Source organism: Argiope bruennichi, chromosome 8 (assembly GCF_947563725.1).
Source record: "Argiope bruennichi chromosome 8, qqArgBrue1.1, whole genome shotgun sequence".
Lineage (NCBI taxonomy): Eukaryota > Metazoa > Arthropoda > Arachnida > Araneae > Araneidae > Argiope > Argiope bruennichi.
Window position 1 is genome coordinate 63175110 of NC_079158.1, and position 26576 is coordinate 63201685.

The window sequence follows — 26576 nt, forward strand, 5'->3', positions numbered from 1 at the left end:
CTATAAGTTTCAAAATCTACCTATTGAATGTAATATGTTCGAACATTTCACAGTAACTTTGATTAAATGGAGAAGGAAAAATTTGTATAGCCTTTATTCTAGGCCTTGAGTAAAATAAAATATTAATTGCTACTGAAACAAATATTAGTAGAATTTTCTGGGTGTTCCTCTCTTACAAAAAATAAGGTCTGGTTGGATAGAAGGTATTTAATATATTTTAGAATATTTTAAACTTAAAGCGGTACGCTGCATGTCCAAATTTATTTTGAAAACATTTCATTTCATTTCAAATTTTAAAAAATTAGTTAAATGAAGTTCGTATATAAATATTTGTTTTTTTTAGTTAAAAAATGTCATTATTTCATGCTAAAGTAACACACATAATAAACATAGAACTCATTTAATTTTGAATTCTCTTATGTAAATTTTATTTGTTATTTACAAAAATACGAACAATTTAAATGAAATACATTATGCAGTTAAATATTGACTACAGGTCACAAAATGAACTGTGAAATAATCAATGGATGACTTTTTTTACAGCATTTAAAAATATTAATCAATTTAGATTCATTGATGGAAACACTATTTACTATTGATGAAGCTAAACGTAATATGCAGTTTATGGTGAAAATATACAAAAAGGAAAAGAGAAAAAGCATGCTCTAGTTCTTTACGAATATTGAATAGCATACTCTGTTACTACAGGTCACAAAATGAACTGTGAAATAATAACTGGATTGTCTTTTTTACAGCATTAAAAATATTGATCAATTTAGATTCATTGGTGAAAATACTATTTACTATTGATGAAGGTAAACGTAATATGCAGTTTATTATGAAAATATACAAGAAGGAAAAGAGAAAAAGCGTGCTCTAGTTCTTTAAGAATATTGAATAGCATACTCTGTTACTACAGTTCACAAAATGAACTGTGAAATAATAACTGGATTGTCTTTTTTACAGCACTAAAAATACTAATCAATTTAGACTAATTGTTAGAAACATTCTTTGCAACAGATGAAGCTATTGTAATGTAAGTTTATTACAAGAATTAAGAGAGAGAAAACTGCAGCCAGTTCTTTACGAAAATTGATCAAAGGAAAAAAATAGGAAGAATCAAACAAAAAAAAGGGACTACCCATGAAGAAACAAACATTCGAAAATACCACCAAATCTCCAAGTGAAATAACTCATTTCATTTAGATTTCCACAAACACAACACATGGCAAGGGCGAGCTTTATGTCAGGATGTGACTAACATGTGTACGAAAGAATGACTCACTTTGAAGAAGTTAATACAAAATAGAACTAAAATGTTTTGAAGAAAATCTGGATTCTATGAAAGAAAAAAAAATGAAAATACAACTGAAACCGCTGAAAAATGGGCATCATTTAGCCATCTTTATTGCTCTTAAATAAACTGCACTATTTTGTTGCCAATGTGCAACTGCTAGGAAAACCACGGCGAATGAGTCTTTCGACCTTTTTCGTTTCTTGGTCTGGAAGAGGAGAAACACAAGCATAAATATAAAGCATTTATAACTAGAAACAACAAGCAATAGTTTTTCTCCTCTATATTTAGACAATATGGCGCCTCTTTGTGTTAAGTTTAATCACACTTTGGTATCTTTTACATGAGGTTCTTTTCATCAAACTTGCAGTGAATGGAGACTTTCGACAATTTATCGTGCTCAACAATTATCAACAATTTATCCTTTGTTATTGCTTATTCGTATATTAATGATTTGCATATGAATTATCAGTATTATCGTTGAAATTGAGTTTATCGCTGTAGGAATCGTGACCTAAGCTTTCATCCGTAAAATTTCCACTCCTCGTCCCAGGTGGCCACATCCCTATTCTCACGAAATTCACTTTCTATCATAGTCGGTCTCATCGTCTAACCTTCACAGGTAGTCTGTCATGTCCCCAACGGACAACACCAGATCATGCATTCGAAGCCATTCAAAAGTAATCATTCATCTTAAGGTGATTGAAAACCAATTCCCACACCTCTAATCAAATAATCATTTTAGAATTATCTGTCACCTGCTGTAACTAAATTTTGGGATTTAAGCAACATGCTTTTTCGTATTTAAGCTATTGCTTAAAAAAGAAAATTGATGAATTTTGGGATATCTTAAGTGCAACTGATTGGTTCCGGAATTTGATACATAAACAATATGGAGAGATTTGTGTTTAAGTTATTTGTATAAAGAAAAGAAATGGATATGAATTTTTTGGGATGCTTCATCTGCGGCTGATGGGGAACAAAATTTTATTCTGAAATACTATGATATATGTTTTATTTTGGTAAATATATAGAGAAGAAAATCGAGTATGAACTTTGGGATGGCTCATACTTGACTAGTTGTGACCAAAATTTGATTTTAAATCAGTATGGCCTTTATGTGCTTAGGCATATCATTTAAAGAAAAGAATTAAATGCGAATTTTGTCTTCCTTTGGCTAGTAGATCTGAAATTGGATACAGACTTTTGACTTTCTGTCAAAACAATATGACATTTTTTATTTATCTCGGTGCTTTTTGAGGTATCATCTTCAGAAAAATAACAGTTCACGAATGGTATACAAGTCAACACTTTGATTAAACTTATCCAAAATTTGCCCCAGATATATATAATTCTAAAGATAAAAAGAAAATATTTGTCTGAATTCATTCGTATAATTTATTACATGTGCGAATTATTGCATTCATTTGCATTTAGTGGACAGACAGACTGACTTCTTCTTTACTGATTTCATACAAAATTTAATGCAAGTCAACGGATTTTTTTCCAGAATATTTACAAAATTTTAATCGTCTGGCTCATTGCTTTTTTATATAAAAACATTATTTCTTTTTTTACCACAAATATACCTTAAAAAAATAGAGATTCATCAGGATGTCGAGGTTGGCTTTTTTTTTCGATTATTACAATATTATTTCTTTATATGATACTGCAAACTAAACTAAATATTGAAGTTAAAGATGAATAAAAAATAGAGCCCTTATTCACTATTAAGCATTGAATGTTATTACTAGTATTTTTAATAGAACTATTGCTGCTGAGGAAGATAACTATTAAATAAAAAAATGTAAACTAGTAAGATAACAATTACTGACGCTTTCAGAAAACGATATTTTACGTCAATTTATATAAACGGATGAGATTAATTTTATTTCCTGCTTAATTGTTAATCATGCACATTAATTCGAATTCGAATTTTGTAGTTGTCAATGCTGTTTTTGTGACTATCTTAAAGGATCCCTTTACATCTATTAAATGGGTCTTCCATTGTAATTCGAACTCTCAGCCATTGTTCTGCTTCGTTTTTGCTGCTGATGATTCATATGTCTTGTCGCTATTCTGTAATGATTGAAAAGAAGGATTCTACTATCTTTGAAATTACTTCACTATCTAAAATTTAATATATAACTTCCTTTTTAAAATGCATAGTTAAAACTAAACAATCTACAAATAATTTAAATAAGTAATAAAAATATTTAAATAATATAAATAATTTATTAAATAATAAAGTAATACTATACTGTGAAATCTCATTTCTTCATATGCATCTACAAATACTTAGACATCAACAGGAAACGTGTGAGTCTGCCTAAAACACAGATTACTCCAGATATTTTTATTTTCCCGTATGCAAAGTCCATAAAGAGAAAGTAATGTAATTGTTACAGAAATCCGGTCTATAAATTTTGAATTTACACATTTCAAGTATCGGTGAGTTCGAAAAAATTATTTTTTAAATTATGTTTGCCTGCCAAAGCTTGTGTATGTAAACAGGAAAGAAACTGCTCCAAGAAAACTGCTTATATAGGTATCTATAAAAAAATCTATGAGATATATAAAATAAAATGTATAAAATAAATAAATCAAAATCTATAAATTAAATTAAATTTAATTTAAATACTTATAATCAGGGATAATAAATATTTATAAAATATAAATAAATATAAAGTCTATAAAAAAAATAACTAACTGACTGACATTTGGAAATTAACCCCTCTCCTTCCGAAACTTGTTTCCATATAGAACTAAATCCCAACGTCTTAACAGAACTAAATCTGACTGTTATTACACTTGACTATATTTCTGCTTTATTTTACTTCATTTGAACTTTCTGCATTTGGTGGACAGTCCCTTTTAAGAAGAGTGACAATTCTCTTGAAATGACCCATGTCGGTCTCCCAGCTGATACGGAGGAAGGAGATGCCTTCTTCCACCGCTCTTTCTCCATTTACGGTCGTCTCTCCTTCTTCCTCTTTTAGAGGAGTTCTCGCTTCGCTTTAATTACGGAAATAAATCGTGAAGAGAGGAAAAAGTTTACGAACCTTTCAGGTGAAAGCAGAAAGGATGAACTTTACAGAACTGCAGAAGATAAATGCGCTCTTAAGGAAAGTGTGCACTGGACGCAATTTCTTTTTTTCTTTTGTAAAAAGTGCTTTTACTTTTAGCACCTATAAAAGGAGTTTCAAAAACTTGTTCTTTCTTAGAAGAGGATGCGATCTTAGAAGAAGAAGTGATCTTTTGCCCTTCTGATATGTAAAAGTTATGTTAAAATGGAGGAAGTTCTTTAAATTCCTGGAAAAATGCAAAAAGATTGATGGTTTTATTTCCAGATGAATGGTAAAAATTGAGGTACCCATCTTCCAAAAGTTCTGCTTCTGAAATTTTCTAGGTAATATTTCTAGAAAAAAAGAATTATTTTTCAACTCATAATCAAGTAATTTTGCTTTGATTTCTCAAAAATTAAGATAATATATAGATATATATCTTTCAAATAGATTTTTTAGAAAAAACCTCCGTCCTTATATATTCTAGAATGTTTTGGAGAATAGAATAAAAAGTAACTAAATACCTAGATTACGAATCTTTTGTGCAAAACGTGTAAGCAACATAATATTCTAGATTTGATTCATCTGACGTAATTCAAGATTAAGTCAGATGAATATAAGATGATTAATTTGATTCATGTAACTTAATTAATCTGAATTCAACCACGATGCATTGATACAAATCAATGTATCATGCTTGAATGAGTTATCGTTGGATTTATTACATAAAAAATTTTAGATCACTCAATTCATGCGAGAAATGCCAGACTAAAAGAATTTTAATATTTATAAATTGAAAGAGAAAATTCTGCTTATAATTAAAATATAACGAAAACAAATATTTTTAATTGAATTTTAACCATAGTGAAAGATTTTATAGAGCGATAAAACTGATTTGAATTTGATCACAGCATTAAAAATCATGACTACAAGAGATGAATGTAGGGAACATCGCTGTATTAACTCGCATCACTAAATGTTGAATGCTAAATTATGAAGATTCATACTGCATAGTCTATGAAGTATGAATCTTCATAGTCTATGAAGTATGATTCCAGTAATTGTGTGAATACAATCCAATCAGTCGTAGAATTAAATCCCATATTTAATTAATAAAGCGATGACTGCTGATTTGATGAGTAAGGAGATGGATGGTAACTATTGTTAGAAAGAATATAAAATTATTGTATTATCTGTCAGAGATCACATAAGGTAAAATTCCTCTTCTACTTCAGAAAGAGGAATTTATAATTCGAAAACTGCGATTCTCTTCCCTTCCCTAGTAAAGACAAAGAATATATGGCGCTGCTCACCTTAGGATGCACATTGCAATTTTTTTTAACGGGTTGTCACTAGCCAATTCTATTTGATTAACTTCTTTTGCTGCTTATAAAACAATTGTAAACACAATTGGAGAAATAGTATGAAATAGGCTTAAAATCAATGCAAAATTATAGATATTATCATTTGAAAAACACATTTTTCTCAATCCAGATAATAAAAGGTGTCCCAAATAATGCAAGTTTTGAAATCCTGCAGTAAAGTGTTGGCAACTCTATAAAAAACATTTGACAGCTGATAGTTTAGGGTTCGTAAAAATGGTGCGTTACACGACAGAACTAAGTGTTATCGAAGATTTGATTAAATAAAAAGCACAGTTTTTTTTTCTCTAACTTGTTATATTTTTATTGAATCGTAAAGTACACAAGATAGGTTAACATATAAGACAAATGGCCTCCACTGCTTTGCTGCCACATAAGCACTCTTTCGTTCAAATTTTCCTTGATCATTTTGCTTAAATGTGGCTGAATTTTATTAATGCAGCGTTGAATTTCCTCCTTCAATGCACGCGTACTTGTATGCTTGTTAACATAGACCTTTGACTTCGAATAACTCCATAAAAAGGAATCTAATGGTATTAAATCACACAATCTAGAGAACTAATTCTTAAATGTTTGAGCTAATGCTCCATTTTTTACAAACCCTAAGCTATCAGCTGTCAAACGGTTTTTTTTAAATGGTTGCCAACATTTTACTGTACAAATCGCGGCAAATTCAAATCTTGCATTAATTTTAAGACACCCTTTACATCGAGATATATATAAATGAAATCATGAACATGATATTATACATCATGGCGCTGCAAAATGCAAACAAATTGGAGCAAAAAGGCAAACGATTAAAACAAAACCATTCGGCATCATGGCATTAAAAAAATTGAGTTTTCAAATTAAATAATTTTGGACACATAATATATCGCTTTTATATTCATTTTCTGAAATGTACATAACATCAATTTTTTTTTTTTCTGAAGCATCGTAATTTCGAAGGTTAGATGGTTTAATTCATTGATTTGATTGGCAAAGAAAGAATGTAGAAACCAATATGAAAACCTCGAATTGAAAGTGTTTATAATCAGAATATTCTTTATCTTCTTTCGATATTCTCCTTTAAAAACATCACAAAACAGTACTGCAATCACCCACATTTGAAAATATGACCGCATACAGTTCCATTTCACGCAAGCATCAGATTTTGAGACTGAAAATCCTTGGCATGATTCTTTTCTATTAGCACCCATTGTCTTTTTTTTTGCAAGAAGAGCTCCAATGCACCTGTTGCTTGATCCTTTGATTAAGAGCCTCCATTACTGTCGCTGTTTTGCGGCGGAGAAGATTTCATTGCGTTCACGTGCCGACAAAGAGCATGAAGGAAAATTTGGAATCGGATTTGGTTTGAAAGGGTAATCAAGTAACTTTCCTGCGTCTGACTTTTTTCGATTTAATGAGGGAACTAATTCATCGTGATTGTCTTCGGATAGAAAGAGATTATTAAATAGATGTTTTTAAAGGCAGTTTTGTTTCTCTACAGGAAGCTGTGTTTGGCTTGCTCTGCATTTAAATTAGTTGAGGTGATAGATTTTGGGGATGATCATTAGCTTCAAAACAGCATTAATTAATAAATTTTCCATGTTATTTCAAGTAATAGATTTAAATAAAGAGTATAACGTGTGATATAAACTATTTTAAATTATAAATCTAAAACTATAAATAACTATAAGTTTAAACTATAAATTGTTTCAAGTCTCTGATCAATTAAATAAAGAATATAACGTGTTATATAAACTATTTTAAATTATAAATCTAAAACTATAAATAACTATAAATTGTTTCAAGTCTCTGATCAATTAAATAATAGAGTAAAGGTTTATGGAGAAAAAATTTAAGCTGACACTACATATACAATTTAATCTTGTCTAATATAAAGTTAACGGAACCACAACAAAAATTCTATTTACATAAAAGTTTGAATCAAAAACAAACATGTTTAAAATGGTTACAGCCAGATGTAACGACTGTTTTATCAAATAATCCACAATAAACAAATAAAAAATAAAGATTTTCTTAAATAAAGTGACAATAATATTTTTTAAATAGTTTTAACAATAAGTTTATCAACTTCTGGCATCAAAACGTGTATTGCATTTTTATCTAATGAGAATAAAAAGTATTTTAGAATGAGCACAGCATTTAAACTACTAATATTCTAAGATTTTCTACTTTATGTCACATATTTTTTAAGAAAGAAACGTTGGCCAATATCATATTATCGTATTACATTTCATAAACCAGATTTGTATTAGTAAGAATTTTTTTAACCATCAGAACTACCAATTACTTCTGATTCATCAAATAAATAGTTTAAAAATTTATATCACCATGTTACTAAAAATTTGAATTTCGAATCCATTTTATATATTTAGTTTTAGATAAATTATCGTGATGTCTTTAAACTCGCATGAGGGTTTTGCATATTCAACCATCTCTTTCCGAAACAAAGATTATGTAGTCTTTTGTTGGTTTTGTGCCGTTTAAGTTATGTCATTTGGGTTTTTGCTATTTAAACTTTCATAAATTGTGTTTTCTTTAAACTGAATATGCTATGCCAGAATTCGATAAGAAAAATTCTATCCGCAGATTTATTAGAATCTTGTAAACTTTGTATTAGTTGAAAGACAACGGAAGTAGTCTCCCAGACAATTTCTCGCATATACTCCAATAGAAATGATCAATGGCGAACAGTAGCTATGAAAAAATTCATTAGCAAACTTTGGAGATTTTTTTTGTTTTTGAGATTAATCGCTGAGAAACAGTTATTACACAAGTACCAGAGCACTAAATGTGCATTTTGAACTCCAGACCGATTTCAACCAAAATTTATCTCAGACCTCCAGTTGTAGTCATAAGACGTCATATAAAATTTTAATTATTTAAATCATAGCATTTTTACATCGCTTTTACATGCACGCAAAGACGCAGACTGAATGACGTTCAACGGAACTTTTTAACGGACTTGGTCCAAATTTTGATATTGACTGATGCTAAACCTATGAACGAAATTTTATCAATCTCATTCTTTTCATCTAGTAATTATCGTGTTACCTTGTATTATGGTATCCGGACAGACAGACTTGTTCAGAATCGCTTTCGTTCAAAATTTGATAGAAAACTACAAATGTGTTCCAGAGACCATATACCAAATTTCGTCCAACTCAAAGCGTGTTTGAGCTATCGTATTCACAACGGACATACATAATTCCAAAAATGTGTTTTTCTTATTCAGGGTGGTCTGAAACGCAGTGATTCATCAAAACCTTGAGTTCGAATCTTTAACGATTAAAATAATTTCCCTTTGTATACTTCCTAATGAGAAAGAAAAAAGGGGTATTAAAAACAAAAATAATATATACGATTCTTTTGTAAAATGTAAATTTAGCGTAACAGCCCTTTCCAAATTTATTTCCATGGAACTTAAGAGCACTCATTTTGTGTTTCTAGAGACACACAGGACAACAGCTCATTCAGCAGTAGACCGGATACCTCTTTTCATTCTTAATTATACTCCAGATGATCCACCAAACGGGAGGTGGCGGAAGATCAAAAAATGTTATGTCCTTCTGTTCCATTCCGCCTCTTTTGGCAGGTCCGCTGTTTATTGCTAATTTGGATCACTTTTCTGACAGCTGCTATTTAATTATAGTGATAGAACTGAAAGAGATATTTATTTGGGGTTGTAATTCACATCATCCTTTCTTCATCGTACCCATCCACTTGCTTTAAAGAGACAACTGCAATTTTTGTGGAGGGGAGGGTCGGAAAAAAGGGTAACACGTCAACAGGGGATGTTATGGTTATAAAGAAAGCGTCCTTCCGTCTATTTTTAACGTGGTTTTGCAATTTTAAATTAAAAGTTTTGGAAGTGTCTCAACGTTTTGCCGACGTCCGATTTCTTGCGTAATCCCGGAGTCAAATTAAGATTTCTGATTGTAATTTAGTTTAGGAATCAGCTGTTTTCACTTTGTCATGTATGAAGTATATAAAGTAAGGCAATCGTCAAAAAATTCAGACTCGAGATTTTGACGAATCGCCAAGTTTAAGACCTCTCGCTGAGCTCAAGAAACACCTTTTTTTGCAATTATATCTGTCTTTAAATAAGCTAACCCAAAAACACTTTGAAATGGACAAATGAAATCTGGTAAATAGCCTTAACATAGAATTCGTAGATTTCTATCGAATTTCGAAAGAAATCCATTCAGAGAAATCTATTTGTTTGTTTGTCTGAATATAAGTTAACATAATAACTACAAAACGAAAAAAGCTAGATGGGTAAAATTTTGCACACAGATTTAGCATCTAAACTATAGATAATTATCAAATTTCTAACCAAATCCATGAGGGAGAGATAACCATCTGTCAGTTCGCATTTTCATAAACATATAAATGCATTTATTCAAAAACTAAATTAAATATATGAAATTTGATATATTATTTTGTGATTAAAATAAAATTCTGCGCCGAATTTTGGTTTCAATCAGTCGAAAAAAACGCGTCCGAATAATGCTGCTAATACGCATTTTAGCAGCATCCCAGTGATTAATAGCCAAAAAGAATCGCCAAAGACTGCATACTAATTGTCTCTTCCATAATTATTGTTCAACAATAGCACGCGGTTAATTTTTCATCATTGAGAGTCATATTTATTAGAGTTATAAATTTCATAAGTCACGTTTATTAGAGAGTATACGCGAAAGTTTTAGGGAGACCACTGTTATTGGTTATAATCATTTCAAATTTCCTTTTTTTTTTTATCTGAATTCCTTTCAATGTGATAATTTTTTCTTCTCGTTTACTTTTGGTAGATTTTGTAGAGCAAAAAGTCATACGAACGGTGTAAAACATCATGCGAAATGTATCGAAAACAGTGCTTTACAGAGTGGACCGGCAGATCTAGAGCCGGTAAATTTACCTCTTGATGATAACGTACTCACTAATAAGGAATTGGACTTTTTAATTAATTAATATTTAATTAAATTTTCAACTATTAACTTTAAATTCTGATCTTGACTGTTGGTTTCGTTTGGCTTTTTTTTTCCTTCAGAAACAACTCAGCGTCTACCAAAATATTTTTTCTTGAAAGTATTTTACCGCAAATAAATAAACAGTTATCTCAAAACATATTTTGCAACCTATTCCTTGAAAACTTTTGAAAACAGTTCTGATGAAAATATATTTCATTATAACAATCGTCCATTTCATATCTTTTTTTAAGGAGATTGTTTTTCAAAAAATTAGATGCAAAAAAAAAATCGCAATTTTTTTTTTAACTTGCATAGTTTTCAACAAATTAGACAAGTCTGGAAATCAAGAATTTTTATTTAAATTTAAAAATAATGCAAAGAATAGTCAGTGGAGTTAAAATATTTTGTTAAGAAATATTAAAATGTACGCAAAACAGTCTAGGAATACTTTGAATAAATAAAAGACAATTTCGAGAAATAATGTTTTTCATGACGTGTTGAAATACCTGCTGGTAAAAGCTCAACAACAGATTAGTAACTTACTGTTACATTATTAAGATACATTTTGTTCCAATTTTATATATTTAAAAAATTTTATTTTGTTTTTATTTAAATAATGAGTTTGAAAACTTTCACCTGCAAGTCAGCAACTTGCTGAGGTAATTTATTTCTTGCTTTAAAACTTTGCATTTTTATTTTCAAATTCTTTTATTTTCAAATTTTGCATTCTTTAAATTATGAAAGATACATATTTATCATAGTATTTCCTTTTTTTAAAGAATATTTAAGCAATAAAATTTTACTGATCCTCTAGAGAACATGCCGTTCGATAAAATGGAATAAAGTTCGAATACAGTTATTATACTGCTAACTATCATGAATGGTATGAAAAACATTAGTACAATTTTTATTTTCTATATTACAGAAACCAAATTTAAAATATTCGTATGACAACACCAGTTTCTTTTCCACAGAAGCTTGATACTCATTTTAAAAAAATGAAGTTGGAACGGTATTTTTAGCTCAAAAACAGCTGCAGACACGGAAATATGTCACTAATCTAATATAACAATTCCTCCTTCTTACTACACTCTACTTGTATTTTAAAAATAGTTCTCCTATTATTTTTTCTATGTTTATTGGAAAGGGAGCAGATTAAACAAACACTAAATCTTATCATTTAGTACCATTATATGAAAAGTAATTGTTTTAAATATAATAAATTTGTTTAAATAGAAGCTAAAAATGTTTCTTTGTAAAAATATTTTAGCATTATTCCGCATCTAATGTGACGAAACACCATTAGAAACAACCAAAAGATATTCAATAAATGAATCATTTCACAGTTAGAAAACTTTTACTAATGATACGTCATAATTATGCCTACATATCATAGACAAAACATGCAAAAAAAGCTTTTACACCAGCCAAATTTATCTTTATAATTTCTTTCTGTATTATATTTTATTATGTTAAGTGAAATAAACTCAGCGTGCTAAAGGTGTCAGATGACATACCCTAAACGTTTAACATTAAGTACGGGAAATCCGATGACGTAAAGGCATTTAAGTGCAAATGGGACTCTCAAACCTTTCATTCTACTGTCGTTATTTTTTAATTGTTTGTATTTCTAGTCGTGTTTTTTTAATTACATAATAGGAAACCTTGGCACCAGTGAAAATTTTTCCCAGAGAGACAAAGACAAATGCGAAGTTACGGCCCATAATAAATAATTCATAATGAATTTCCTGTTGTGGCGAAATTTATAATTTATCTCCCTTTTTTACAAACTTTTTTGCATATATCCTATTAAGGAACTATTTAAATGATATTTAAACTTAAACTCGGCGCAATTAATACTTATATTTGGTAAGCGATTTATTTCTTTCAGTTTTCAATGATATTCTTTAATTGTTTAGTGAAATATAAAATAATAACTTAGCAGAGATGCATGTAATATGTTTGATTTTATAAATGATTGAGTGGTATAATTTATTTTATTTAAATAATGAGTTTTTTTTTTCTTGAGAAGCGATATTAATCTACATATTCCGATGTCGAAATTTTAATGATCTAAAAAGACGTACTAGCTCGCTGAAATATATACATAATTTAATATTTGAGTTAATTAATCGAAATATAAATTAAAAAACATTGTATTTATCAAAACGTTTTTGACCTATTTGTTATCACTCATCTCTAAGAAAAAGTTGTATATTTGTAAAAAAATTTCAATCATAAGCCTGCGTATGCGAGCTCACATTTAATAAAAATATAAAATATTTTTATTAGTCAATTTATTAACAAAGTTTTGCCATTCCATTCAGTGAAAATATAAATATCCATTTGAAATTATAAAATACCCATTTGTGTGGATGTTAACACGATCATGATTTAAATTAATTCTTAAAGAATTGTGAAAATCAGAAATTAAAAGCAACATGTCAGTCAAACTGGCAACGTTGAGTAGCTATTTATTCAATTCTTACTATTAGTTCACACTCTCCCTATATATATTTATATATCTTGTTCAAATTTTCAATCGATAATAAATTATTTTTTATTCATCCACCCAAGTTCAAATACAATTTTTTTAACTTGTAGTGGATGATACTTGATGTTAATACATTTTTTTTCAAATATTAATTCATTAATTAAATTTGTCCAGTAATTTCTATTTGGTCGCTAAAGTCGCCAAATCCGTCGCCATGTTTCCAAATGATCGCCAAGTTTGTCGCCAAGCTCTGAGATTACTGACGCGCCACCTGATCATAAATAATATAAGATATATATATATATAAATAATATAAGAAAATAAGTAGGTATTGACTTAAATTTTTTTTATATATTACTTGTTTTTAGACTCAAATGATTTAATAGTTCTTTTGATTAAATAGTTGATAACTTTGAAACTTAACTATGATAAGCATCAAAATGAAAATATAGGAAATAAAAATGAAAAATTTCAATAAAACAGTAACTTCAGGTACTTTTATTTGATTCTGGTTAATTCAGTTTGAGAATGTTTGTTTCGTAAAAAATAGGAGCACGCATTTTATCTTGTATTAAAGGGTGTCCCAAAATTAACTCAAGATTTGAATTTACCACCATTCATGCCTTAAAGTATTGGAAATCCTGTTGAAAAAAACGCTTTTCAGCTTATAGTTTAGTAAAAATGGAGCATTACACGATAGAACAACGTTTTAACGCAAGATTTGAATTTAAAAAAAATTCTTTAAATTGTTACATTTAATTGAATTGTGAACTACACAGGATATGGTTATGTATGGAATAACGCATAGGGCAACTGCCCCCAGGCTTTGCTGGCACATACGTACTGTTTTGTAGCAGTTTCCCATGATCATTTTGCAGAAATGTGGCTGAATTTCGTTGATGCAGCTTTCAATTTCTTCCTTCAATATATGCGTGTTTGTGTGTTTGTTGATATAGATTTCTAATTTAAAATAACCCCATAAAAATCCAATGGGATTAAATCACACGATCTAGGCGGCCAATTCTCAAACTTTCGAACTTCGGCCGTATAACTTTCATTATTTTTGAAATATGAAACAATGAAAACACGTTGTTCTATCATGCAAAGCTCCGTTTTTACCAACCCTAACCTATCAGCTGCCAAATAATATTTTTAATAGTGATGCCAACACTTTACTGCGCGAATGGTCGCAAATTCAAATCTTGCGCTAATTTTGGAACACACTTTATAAGCGATTGTCTTATGCAAAAGCATATAAAATAATCGACATACAGAATTTTTTTTTTTTTTTTTTTTTTTTTTAGTCTGTCATTTTGTGTTTTTTATTAAATGATGTAGAATATATAAATTCGAAAGAAAATTTCAGTTACAATTTTACCCACTCATGTCACTTTTTTGAATGAAAAAATTTAACTATCACATATTGAGCAAAAACGAAATTCTTCAATCACTCAAAGACAGACAATAAAGAGTTTATTATTAATAAAAAAAGACAAATCTAATTAAAAATTGTTAATTTGTAAATTTTTGTTAAATCTTTTGAATCATGACGATTTCCTGTGTTACTTATTCTCGCGAATGTTGAAAAATCTAAAAAAAGTCCATTAGTAAATATTTTGTGAACATTTTTTTTCACTGCGTTTTTGGAATGCGTCTTCGGTTTAAGACACTCTGGAGAAGACTTAACTAAAAAGTGTTTATATATTTTAGCAATACAAAACAGATGTATGTGGATATACTTTTCTCTCCATTTTCTATCATGTTAATAAAATATAATGCGCGTTTTGTGTTTCACAATGTAATAAAGAAATCTGAGTAAAAAGTTTGGTATCATTATCGATTGGGTCCGAAATTTGATATAAATCTTCAATTTAGGTGACAAAAACGTTAACCAAATTTCATTTCCTAGATATATATTTTCGAGTTATAGTGTTCATATTCACCGAATTATATAAACAGCCAACTGTAGATTTGACCCTAAATTTGACACAGACCCACAATTCTAATTATAAAATTATATGATAGTTCATGCTAGAATAAAAAACTACAATTCAATCTTTTTAACTATTTCCATTTTTGAGTAATCGAATTTACAACGTTATGTACGGACAGACAATTAGACTAACTGCAGATATGATAAAATGCAGATATGATATGACTATATGCAAAATACGATAAAAATCTGCGATTTTGATATAAAGGTCACTTATCACATTTTATTCCATTCTAGATCGTTGTGTTTTTCAATTATTGTGTTCGCAGACAAAAAACAGTAAACAGATATAATCCTAAAATTGTTTTGTCCGGATTCAAGAAGGTGTAAAGTCAAAATTAATTAAAATCTGAGAGTTGATTTTTGAATGATTATACTTCGCATACCAGAAAGTAAAGCATTCACTCTTTATAAAATTATTTTTTCATTTCAATTTTTGTTTATTTAAGGTTTATAAATAATTGCTTGTGTTCTCTTTTATTTTATTTTAGTCAGAGCATAACAATGATAAATATTAACCTAAAGGGAGGAGTCTCAAACATAATTAATTTGATTTTTAACTGAATTTCAAGGTTAAATTTTTATTTTCTTCTGCAATTCAAATAGGCGTTTAAGTGTTAATTGCGCTGTATGTTTTCTATTTTGTAAATGATTGATTACATTATTCTATTTCAGGAAATATCCACAATTTTATGTTTTTTTTAATAAGACACTGTTATTGTTTGTTTGTTATTTTGAAATAACAAACATAATTTATTTGAGAAAAACGATGAGTAAGAGCATTAAATGCTATGGAAAATGAATATTTATTTTCAATTAAAATTTAATTATTAAATGAGAACTTCTTAAACTTTTCTCCGTACTTTGAACAGTACTTCTCCGTAAACTTTTGAAACAGTACTTCTCTACCAAAAAAAATCCAGAATAATTTTTTCTATATTTCTCTTTGTTACAATGGCTTTGTTAAAAAATTATATTTAAATATGGCTCTTCTTTCAAAAGTTTTAATAGTGCAATGAAGAAAAGTGTTAAAAAATTTTAAGGCAATGCACTTTTAATTTGAGATTATAGGAAAATTCGATATGAATGTATAAATATAATGTAAGGACAACATAATAAGTTTCATATGTTTAGCTTGTTACATTTTTTTATTAGTAGTATTTTCTTGTCTGCATCGGCAAACAGATCGATTGGTACAGCTCTAAAAATAGCAATTAGATTCAGACAGATCATTTAAAACTTTGGAATCCATCTATACCTCGAAGTTCAAAATTTCTCGACTATGCCATTTCCTAACATAGGAGAAAGTAAGAAAAAGGAATCCAATAGAAAAATGTATTGATATTTAGCTGCTATAAAGTAAAGATAGTACTTATTACTCTGAAGAAAAAATATTCTAGCATTTCCTTATGGTCTACTGCAAATCTTATTAAACTTTTTCCATTTGCAACTTCTCAAACCAATGACGGACATAGGCGGCGCACATCTTCACGTTGGTTTCTAAGGCGAGGGATACGACAAAATTCTCTGAACTTAATTTAACATAATTTTTTCTGTTGGTGTTGTTGCAATTATAAAAGTGCTTTTAAGAAAGAAAACTTAATGGAAGAGTAGAACAACAATAAAATTCCTTATATGATATATTTATTAGAAAAATATTTCCTAGTCTTTAATTTATTTTTTTATAAAAATCTCCAAATACTTATGATTACACTAGAATTAAAAATGAATCGCATATCACAAAACGTTTGCATCCAGTTTGATAATAAAGTATAACGAAACGGCTTTTATCACTGATAAACACTATAAGGCATATAAACGCATTATTTTTATAATAATAATTTTTTATGTTATTAAACTCCAGTTGAAAATTTAAAAAAACTATGAATAATATCTGTATTTCTAATTTAGTATATATATATATATATATATATATATATATATATATTCGAAATTCGAAAATTCATTTCCTTCATTGCAATAAAATATTAAAATTGATTGATGATTGATTCTATCAACTAATTTATTGTTTGCTTGATTATTGAATTAATGTGATTATTTAGATATCGAAAAATAATTAAATAACAGTATGTCAATTTCCTTAATTGCTATAATATTTCAAACCATTTGACTTTTTGTATTGAAGTTTTTTAATTGTTTGATGATTCATTCTATCAACCTATCACCTATTGTATTGATTATTCGATAATATTAACTTGTCTCTTTAAATATCAAAAAATAAATAAACAACATTTAATTTATGCTTACAGAAACGTTGTTTTTGTTCTACAAAATATTTTATTTTCGCTTTAACTAGTGCCTAGTAGGTAATGTGTAGATTATCTAGATAATTCGCAAATTACCTGAGAAATGAAATAATTTTTCGCAATTTAACAGATTACCCTAATTTATGCGTAGATTATCTAACTGATCGGCGGATTAACTGATTTCTGCACTTTAGCAGTAATATATATACTAAATTATGGATATAACATAATTTAATATATTATATCTATAATTCTTACCAATTCTTTCAATTGCCTATACCTTAAAAAAACTCATAATTTTAAACTTTACCTGAATTTTATAGGAATTTTGCTGAAGATGAATGTTATTAAAAATAGTTTTATGGATATTATTCTGAATTAAATGCATTAGAATGCTTTGAAACAAGGGTTTCTAAAAATAATTCAGATGGTTTCATTATATGGATAATGACTGAAAAATTAGAAACTATAATTTAAATAAAACGCTTTCCTTATTACTGGTAATTGGTTTTTTCCCCATTGATTAGTAAGATTTCTGTTTCGACTAAAAGTACTTGTTCAAACTGTAATTCAAAACTAGCCATAATTCACTTCACATTACAGCTTCCCTTTTTGGAAAAAGGATGTAGTAATAGAGATGTCATTTTGCCGATTAAAATTTCTAGTTTTTACTCGCTTTCTATACTGTGAAACATGACGTAGTTATGCTTCATACCGCTTTGTGTCGGTCCCACAATTTGTTGTCCTCCGAGTATTTCAGAGTGTAATAACCTACATGAAAAGAAATTTAAAACCATGCTTATAAAACAGAATATAAACTCTTTATTACAATCCTTTATTTATTAAATATAGAATATTTATTACTTTGCAACTGAATTCTAATTAACAGTTTGATAAAATTGCGTTGAGTTAAAAAAAAGGTTTATAAACGGCATAAATTCTTCCTCTACTCCAAATTATTTTTTTAAAAAGTCTTTGAAAACTGTTCAGGCTTGAGAGATTTTTCCAAATAACCCTCATGTAATTAAAAAATGGACTTAAATTGAGGTACATGTAACATCAAATATAATTAAAAGGGCAATAAATTATTTTATAATATGGTTCATAATAAAGTATAATGACTACTTTCTTAAGTAAAAAAATTACTAAAAGTTATGTTATATATATATATATATAGTAGTGATATTTTTGGGCATTTCGGATTTATTATTTTATGGTACATATTACTTATGATCAAAATCGCGCATTCAGTAGCAGGTCAAAACCAGGGACCTATTTTGAGATACAAAATAGAAATGCAGGGTTAGCGAAACACAGTAGCTGCGCTTTTTATTTTTTAAAATTCTTTTTACGAAGAATAAATATGAAAAATTCTAATCGATCTAAAACAGAGCCTTCTTTATGTAATTCTTATCCTCAAAAATATAATTCATATTTCAAATTAATTGCAATCTTTGGCAGGAAGAAAATAAAATCATTAATATTATGAGCATATAAATATAATTCATACTTCAATTTTAAAAAAGACATGAGGTTTTCTATGCTACTTACAAATGTCAAGATTTTATATTGAAATTAAATGTTGAATGAATTATCATTTTTAATATTAATTTAATAAATTACTTAATACAAAAGATTTTAATGATTTTTTTTTATTATTTTTATTAAGTTTATATTTTGAATTACAGCATGAATTAGATTAATGTGTGATGAAAAATAAGATACAAAATAATTACTGCAATATATATATTATTTTATTGTTGATATCTTATTATTTCACGATTTCAATATGTAAATGAAATATTATTTGTTTTAAATTCAAAAATATTTGGAAAATATAAATAAGAAATTATTTGTTTCTTAGCCTTTCCATCATCTGTTCTTTTCTGTTCCCTAATTAACACCCCCCTTCTCCCAGCAATACCACCCAAAACGGAGCATTTCTAGAGTGCTTAATATACGACAACATCAATGTTGCCAAAAGTCATTAGCCTTTTTTTCCGCATAATTAAAAGACATATTAGACGTTGAGAATGAATTCTGCATTTAACCCTATCATCAAAATCAAATTCATGGAACATCTTCAACATCTTGAGTGGGTGAAAAAAATCGTGCGTTAAAACTGCGGTGAATGCCAAATGGTAAGTGTCAACAAATGAGGAATCATTACGAATGGATTATGGACAAATTAACTGCTTCATTTACTAGTGTACATGGAATTAATGCGGTGTCGTTCACCTTCCGTGTAAATACTTTATGAAAGAGAATTTTCAAAAACTAGCTCTTTAATTTGAAGATGTTCATACGAATTTAATATGTTTTTCTTTTTTAGATTTCGATGACATGAGATTCTATAAAAATATCAAATTTAAAGTTTCTATTTATCTGTTTGTAGTTTTGGATTTTGTAATTGTAACCCTTTTCTGTAGCCTTTTTTGTAGGAAACTTTAAGCAGCGTCCTCAAGCTGTTTAAAGTCCCCCCCCCTCCCCCGAATTTCTGAAGTCAGACATTGTTTGTTTGTTTTTAAGTTTAATTTCTGTATAAGTATTTTTTCCAGTTACAAATATTATACCAAACTCAAATGACGAAATATTTAATATTAAATGATTTTCAAGATAATTAGATAATATAAAGATTAATATTAAGATTAATGATAATATTAAGATTAAGATTAATGATTAAATGATCTTCAAAATATGTCGAAGATTAAAAAAATTAATTCAATTTTTTTTTAACTAAAATCATAAATACTACTATAGAACATTTTCATCGCAATCTAAATTCTCTAGTACAAAGTTTGCTAGGGCTGCTGATTAAATCAATCGGTCACTGAAAAAAAAAATATACTGATTAAATACAAGCGAATTGGAAAGCACAAATTAAATATTATATATATATATATATATATATATATATATATATATATATATATATATATATATATATATATATATAAGAATTGACAAAAATGTAGTAAGCACAAAACTACACTTTGGTGTTTAATACAAGCATATATAGAAAACATATTAAATACATATTAAATACAAGCATATATAGAAAAATTATTTCACAAAATTATTACAAAACAAAACATAAGATTCTCCTATGTCGTAGTTCCTCTAAGTTTAATAAAAACATTTCTTTAAAAAAATAATTTTATTAATGAACTAAATAGTAAACTTTTTAAATTTAATTATTTTCCCCTTTTGCATCAATATTATTGATATTACGGAACCTTGTAATCAACTTTTTTCTATAATTCTTTATCATGCGGTACTAATCGAATTGAATCAAAATTAATTAGTATTAACCATTTATCTGTTGTATTAAAATTGCATTTTCATCGAAAACATTCAAGTGTATAAAATTTCAAAACTCTAGCACTTAATAGGCTTATCATTCATTTTCTTTATAATTGTAAGGCTAGTCAGATTAAATAAAGCGTAAAAAAGATAATTAAATTTGAAAAAATTGTTTTTTGTGAGATGTTATGCATATACGTTCATTTCATTAAAAGTAAAATACCATAAGACATTTGCATTTCGATGCTCGATATTAGCATTAAAAAATGTTGTTACATGATTAATCAAAACCAAAGTGTACATCCAGTTAGCACTTTTTATTGCCTGGTTTTAGATACGATATTATTTTACAGGCTGCTCCAGCGGGACTCGGTGGCGCAACGGTAGCGCGTCTGACTCCAGATCAGAAGGTTGCGTGTTCAAATCACGTCCGGGTCAATTTGTTAAAAATTCGTTTTTAGATTTTAAAGAAAACTAAAATGTGAGATTCAAATCCAATCTGAAGAATGAAAGTTGCAAATTTATTTCTTCTCCCCCCCCCCCATCACTATCAGTCAGTCAAACAAATTATTTTATGTTCATGGAATATATGCCACTGTTTTCTGAAAATTGAAAAGAAAGAATTAAAGCAAATCGAACCGATTGACCTCGATGTGTTATCGATTTGTGGTTAACGCAACATATTTTAATTATTTCTGGAAATATTTCCTAAGGATTTCAAAACTATTTTCAGTATTTATTTTTTTTAAAAACTTAGGCTAAGTTAAGGTAATGAAATTTTCATTTTTATTAAAATAAGAAAGAAGGAAGGAACAATTATCTGCCTATTTTTTTTAATTTTCAGCAAGTTTTCAGAACAAAAAGCTTCATAATTTAAAAAGATATGAACATAATACAATCCAGTTTTCTTTGGATTTTTTTTTATATTCTACAAAATGCATTTGAGCTTAGTGTTTATCAATGAATTTAGCAAACATATAAATACAATTACATAAAAATAGTGAGATATTTCTAAAAGAGACTGAATTACATAACTATGTCAGTTTCTGTGAATTTTAGAATGTAGTGCAGAATTAACGTCTAGAACGCTACTGGATTAAAAAAGTAACATACAGATATCTGTAAATTAAATGAAATTGATAGTAAAATTTTGAAGCTTCTAAAACTAAACACAAAAGACTGTTAAATTAGTATCAAGTTTTGAACACTTATTTTTTCCACTTTTTGCGTCGCATTTTGTTAAAAGGTATGTTAAGCCATTTTTTTTAAACTTAAAAAGTATATTTTAATCATAAACAGATTATATCATAAAACTTCTAAAAATCATATATTTGGAGAATTTTTATTGGTTAATTGCTTCAAGTTATTTTTTCAAAAAATTTCCCGAATTTTAGGACTAACTTATTTATTATAACTTTTTACAAATATCAACAGAATTTTCAAATTTGAATTATAGACAAATTGTTAGTTTTTTCTTCGTGTCATTTAAGTATCTTTATGACAGATTACTTCATTACTTCCTACTTATTTACTTTTAAGTAAATGAAAGAAAAATAAGAGAACATTTTGTCACTAAATCAACATGACCCGGACGTGATTTGAACTCGCAACCTTCTGATCTGGAGTCAGACGCGCTACCGTTGCGCCACCGAGCCACATCAACCGCTTTTTAGTAGTGTAAACAAAGATTAACAAAGTAAAAGTGAGTACCCTGGAGTAAAATATTTTTCTTCCATTTTTATTAAAACGTTAAATTTACCTTTAAATATATCACAAATGGATTTTCTTCGGTTTCTCTAAGTAAGAATCTAGAGACGGAAGTCATGGGGAGAATGAATGCTCTCATCAAAGCCATTTTTGGGACAATAGTAGTAATTTTTTAGGCATCACTTTTTCAGCAGAATATGAATTCGTGAAAAAATAATGTTGTCCTAAATCTCATTGCACTGATTTCCATTGGGAAGGTGGGGGGGGGGGGGTCATGGTGACCATGTTCTTGATGCCACTTATCCTCACTACACATCTCTCCCTTTACTATGAATGCTGCATTGTTCCATTTCCACTCGAATCCATATTAATTAGATCAAAAATTAAAAATATAATTAATTAATTAAAAATTTAAAATTTTTTAAAACTATATAAAATAGTTAAATTGAAACTAGCCGCCTTTGGCGTATTTATATTGATCGCCCGCATTAATTGTTTTAGGCTGTTCAACCATTATTGCATTTTTAAAATGCATTTTTAAAAAAGTCTGTTTTATCTGCTACGACTGGAAAACATGAATTTATTAAATCAATCTGCTATAAGTAATTGCAGAACCAAATTTTTATTATCTTAGTTTTAGCATTAATAAAAGAACGTGAATGAATGTATTGTTGAATGAGTTTTAATTTCATTATAACATTTTAAAAACATTGGTACAAATTGAATATAGCATTTAAAAATTCTAGTAAAAATAAAGAAAAAATTGTATTGAAATAAAATTGATACATTTTAAAGGGTAATTATTTTAATTTTACGGTAATCCTAAATCCATTTTCTTAAAATAATAGTTTTGGAAAATCTGATCAGCATTTCCCATTGATCAAAGAGATTACCACCTGGAGACAATTAAACTTATTTTCATTCTAGATAAAAGTTTTCTTTTTGATGCTTCTTTCTTGATTTCTTTTGAATCTTTCCTCTGATTAAATGGAGCTTTTTGTGACACAGTAAGCTTTCTGCTGACCATTTCTAATGATATTTTGGGTTGGTTGGTTGTGAGTTTTAGTGGCGCAAGAGCCAACCTTGGCTAAACTGCACCAAACGTATGGTTAGAATATTGACGATCGTGGAATAGAAACAACGTTAAAATAATTGTATCAAAAGATTTTTAAAAGAGTTACTTTAAAAGTTTGAATTCCACACGGTAAAAAGTTAAAAAATGGTAAGAACTAGATATATCCGTAAAAACCAATGGCCCTTAAAAACTGAAAAAGATTTCCATGGGGCTTTACTTCCACTAAGTCCGACATTGTTAGTGATGAAGTTTTTAAAAAATGAATAAGCTGAGTATTAAAATTTGGACACTCAATCAAAATATGATTAACACTAGAAACAGTATCGCAAGTAGGACATGTAGGTGCCCTTTCTCCGAATAGTAAATATTTGTGCGTGAAACGTTGATATTTTGGGAGTACGAAAAGATGAATTAATTGCGGCAATAATAATATTCCATAAAGTAACCTGAAACTTTCATTAACCGATTTTTTCACATCTGGCTGTTGACATTCAGTATTAAGTAATAACAGCTGTTTCAGTGCTACGTACGTTAGCTTTACATATATATAAAACTACCCTTAACAGCTAAAAATGCATAACATTATTAGAAAGATTACTTCACGATATTTTACGGCATTCAAAATATAGCACAATATCGTGGAAATACCGTAGGATATTTTGCGATGAAAGAAATGGCTTGGAAATGCCATCATTAGGGTAAAAGCTATGAAGAGAAAAAGTATTTTATTCATCCTCCTCGTCATTCTTAGCTTTAAAATAGAAATTAACATGATAATTTCTTGTTTCCTCTTCATTTCTCCTCCTCCAAGTTTTGCACTCAAGATATTTGTACACCACCTGAAGCAGTGCGCTGCGAGGGCTTGATGGCGACATGCCATGGCGTGGTATTCTTTTTTCATTTTGATCATATTTGACATTTAAAAATGATATTATTAACCGATTGGCTCAAAATTAGGTAGTGTTGGTAGTCAAATGTTAATTTTGTGCATCTATCTAGTAAAAGCGGACAGGCAGTTTTTTCCTATAGTAAACAGTGAACAAAATTCGATAACCTGTAAATTTTAATTAAAGGCTAAATTTCACTTCTACTTTTTTGTTTTACTGAATTATCGAGTTCACATAATTGAACATGAGAAATTCTTAAATGTTAAAAAGAATTACTGTTATTGGATTAGATTTTCTCTTCCATTTCGTTCTCCAAATACAGAGCAACATCGACGTCAAATGCGAATAGTATCACTGACACGATGCAGCTACTTAGTACAATTTCGTTTATGCCTGCGCTAGGCTATCTCTTACAAAATACAAAAAATAATGCCGGAAAATTCATTTGAGTCTTATTGAATAATCCCGAATCTAGTTGTATTATGTGTGTTGAAGAAGATTTTAAATATTCAAAAGAATTAGATGTCTAGCAGTTAGTAAACTATGTATACCGTATGGATATAGGTTACTGTACCTTAAAACAAAAATTGGGCCAAAATTTTTTAAGAAGCCTAACTCAAGTCATGCATTAGAACTTTCAAAACTACCCAAGGTGACTCTTGGATCTAAATTTTTCCTCCCTTCTTCCGCATACATATTGTTTTCACTGAAACGTGCCATTCTAAAACCGTGCGTTCCCCCTGATAACATAAACAAAGGAACTCATCAACAATCATTCGTTATTTTGTCAATTATTTCGGAAAGTTTTCTTTTTCGGCTCAACAAAAAGCCACTTGTTCCGATACATCTTCTGCCTCTCTGCACAGCAGTTGCTAAAATAAGTGAGCTTACACGCCTAGGCTGTTTGAAACTTTAAGAGGGGCAGTCAAAAAGTCTCTTCCTTTAGTTAAACTACTAATGAACATTATTCTTGGCATTGACTCCGCCGAAGCATTGTTCCCAGACTATACAGAAAATAGTTCTGTCGCGTTTGATGGAGAGATACGTTGGCAGCTTTCGAAGAAGATAAGCAACCTCTGTATCGATGTAAGGGTATTAGACAGACTCAAGGAATAAGAAACTTCAAATAAAGATAACAAGAAAGTTGGAAGTTTCACTTATATAATTGCATTGGAATAGAAATTTACAAAGGATGCGCATGTTTAAAAATAATTTTTTAAACTCCTTTCTCGCACATATCTTCAAATAAAAATCATTCTTGAGATTATCATGGTTGATCATATCTTTAATCTGTATGAGACCAAACCACAAGTGTTGGAAATATGTCTCCCGCTTTGTGACTCAGAAACAAAGCCAAAATTCAATTCAATTCATGAGTGAAATTGTGTATAAGTATTTTATATTAAAATGTTTTATTTAGTAGAGCATGTTGTTCTAGCAAAGAGCAATTTGTATGTATGTCTGCCCATGTACAATTGAGAACGATAATACAGGAAAGCAATGAATTGGTTGATTGAATTTTGATATAGGGTAAACTAAAACCTACCATTATACTAAATGTCGAAATTAAATTTTCCACCCCATGCTCCCCCCCCCCTTGTTAGTTCAATAGCAATATAGAAAAAATGTCAAATACCAGATAGCTAAATGCTTGAAATTGAAGTTTATAAATTAACTAACAAAAAGTAGTTAAAATAATCTTTTATTATTGTAGATAACAACAAAAATATTTTATGTTAATATCGTTTTACATTTAAATATTGAGATCTTTTGATTCGTAAATTCACTTTATGTGACGATAGCAGTACGGAATCAAATTTAATTAGATTAATGATTAACTGATGAGGGATAAAAATATTAAAATAAGGTATTGTCATCGAGAATACATCAGGATGAAATTTCGGTCTTCTAAAGCGTCATCAGTAAGTAAAAACAAAATTCAATTTTACAAACATAAAAAAAAATCACATCAATAAAAAATGTAAAAAATGGTTTCCTTTTATGAGTATTTCTTTTGAAAGTGAGAGCATAAATTTTCTGCATATCAGCTACAAATACTAACATCAAGATTGTAATAACTCTAACAAGTCTTATCTTACTTATTAAACTAAATAAAACATGAATGTATTCTTC

The 26576-nt window shown here is 28.7% G+C and overlaps 2 non-coding genes across 2 annotated transcripts; one reads left to right on the forward strand and one right to left on the reverse strand.

Annotated features, from left to right (window-relative positions):
• The first annotated feature begins 21140 nt into the window (after positions 1 to 21140).
• On the forward strand, positions 21141 to 21212 carry Trnaw-cca (transfer RNA tryptophan (anticodon CCA)). Its single transcript has one exon. It is a non-coding gene; the product is annotated as a tRNA-Trp (tRNA).
• Positions 21213 to 22357: 1145 nt separating this feature from the next.
• Positions 22358 to 22429, reverse strand: Trnaw-cca (transfer RNA tryptophan (anticodon CCA)). Its single transcript has one exon. It is a non-coding gene; the product is annotated as a tRNA-Trp (tRNA).
• Positions 22430 to 26576: the final 4147 nt, after the last annotated feature.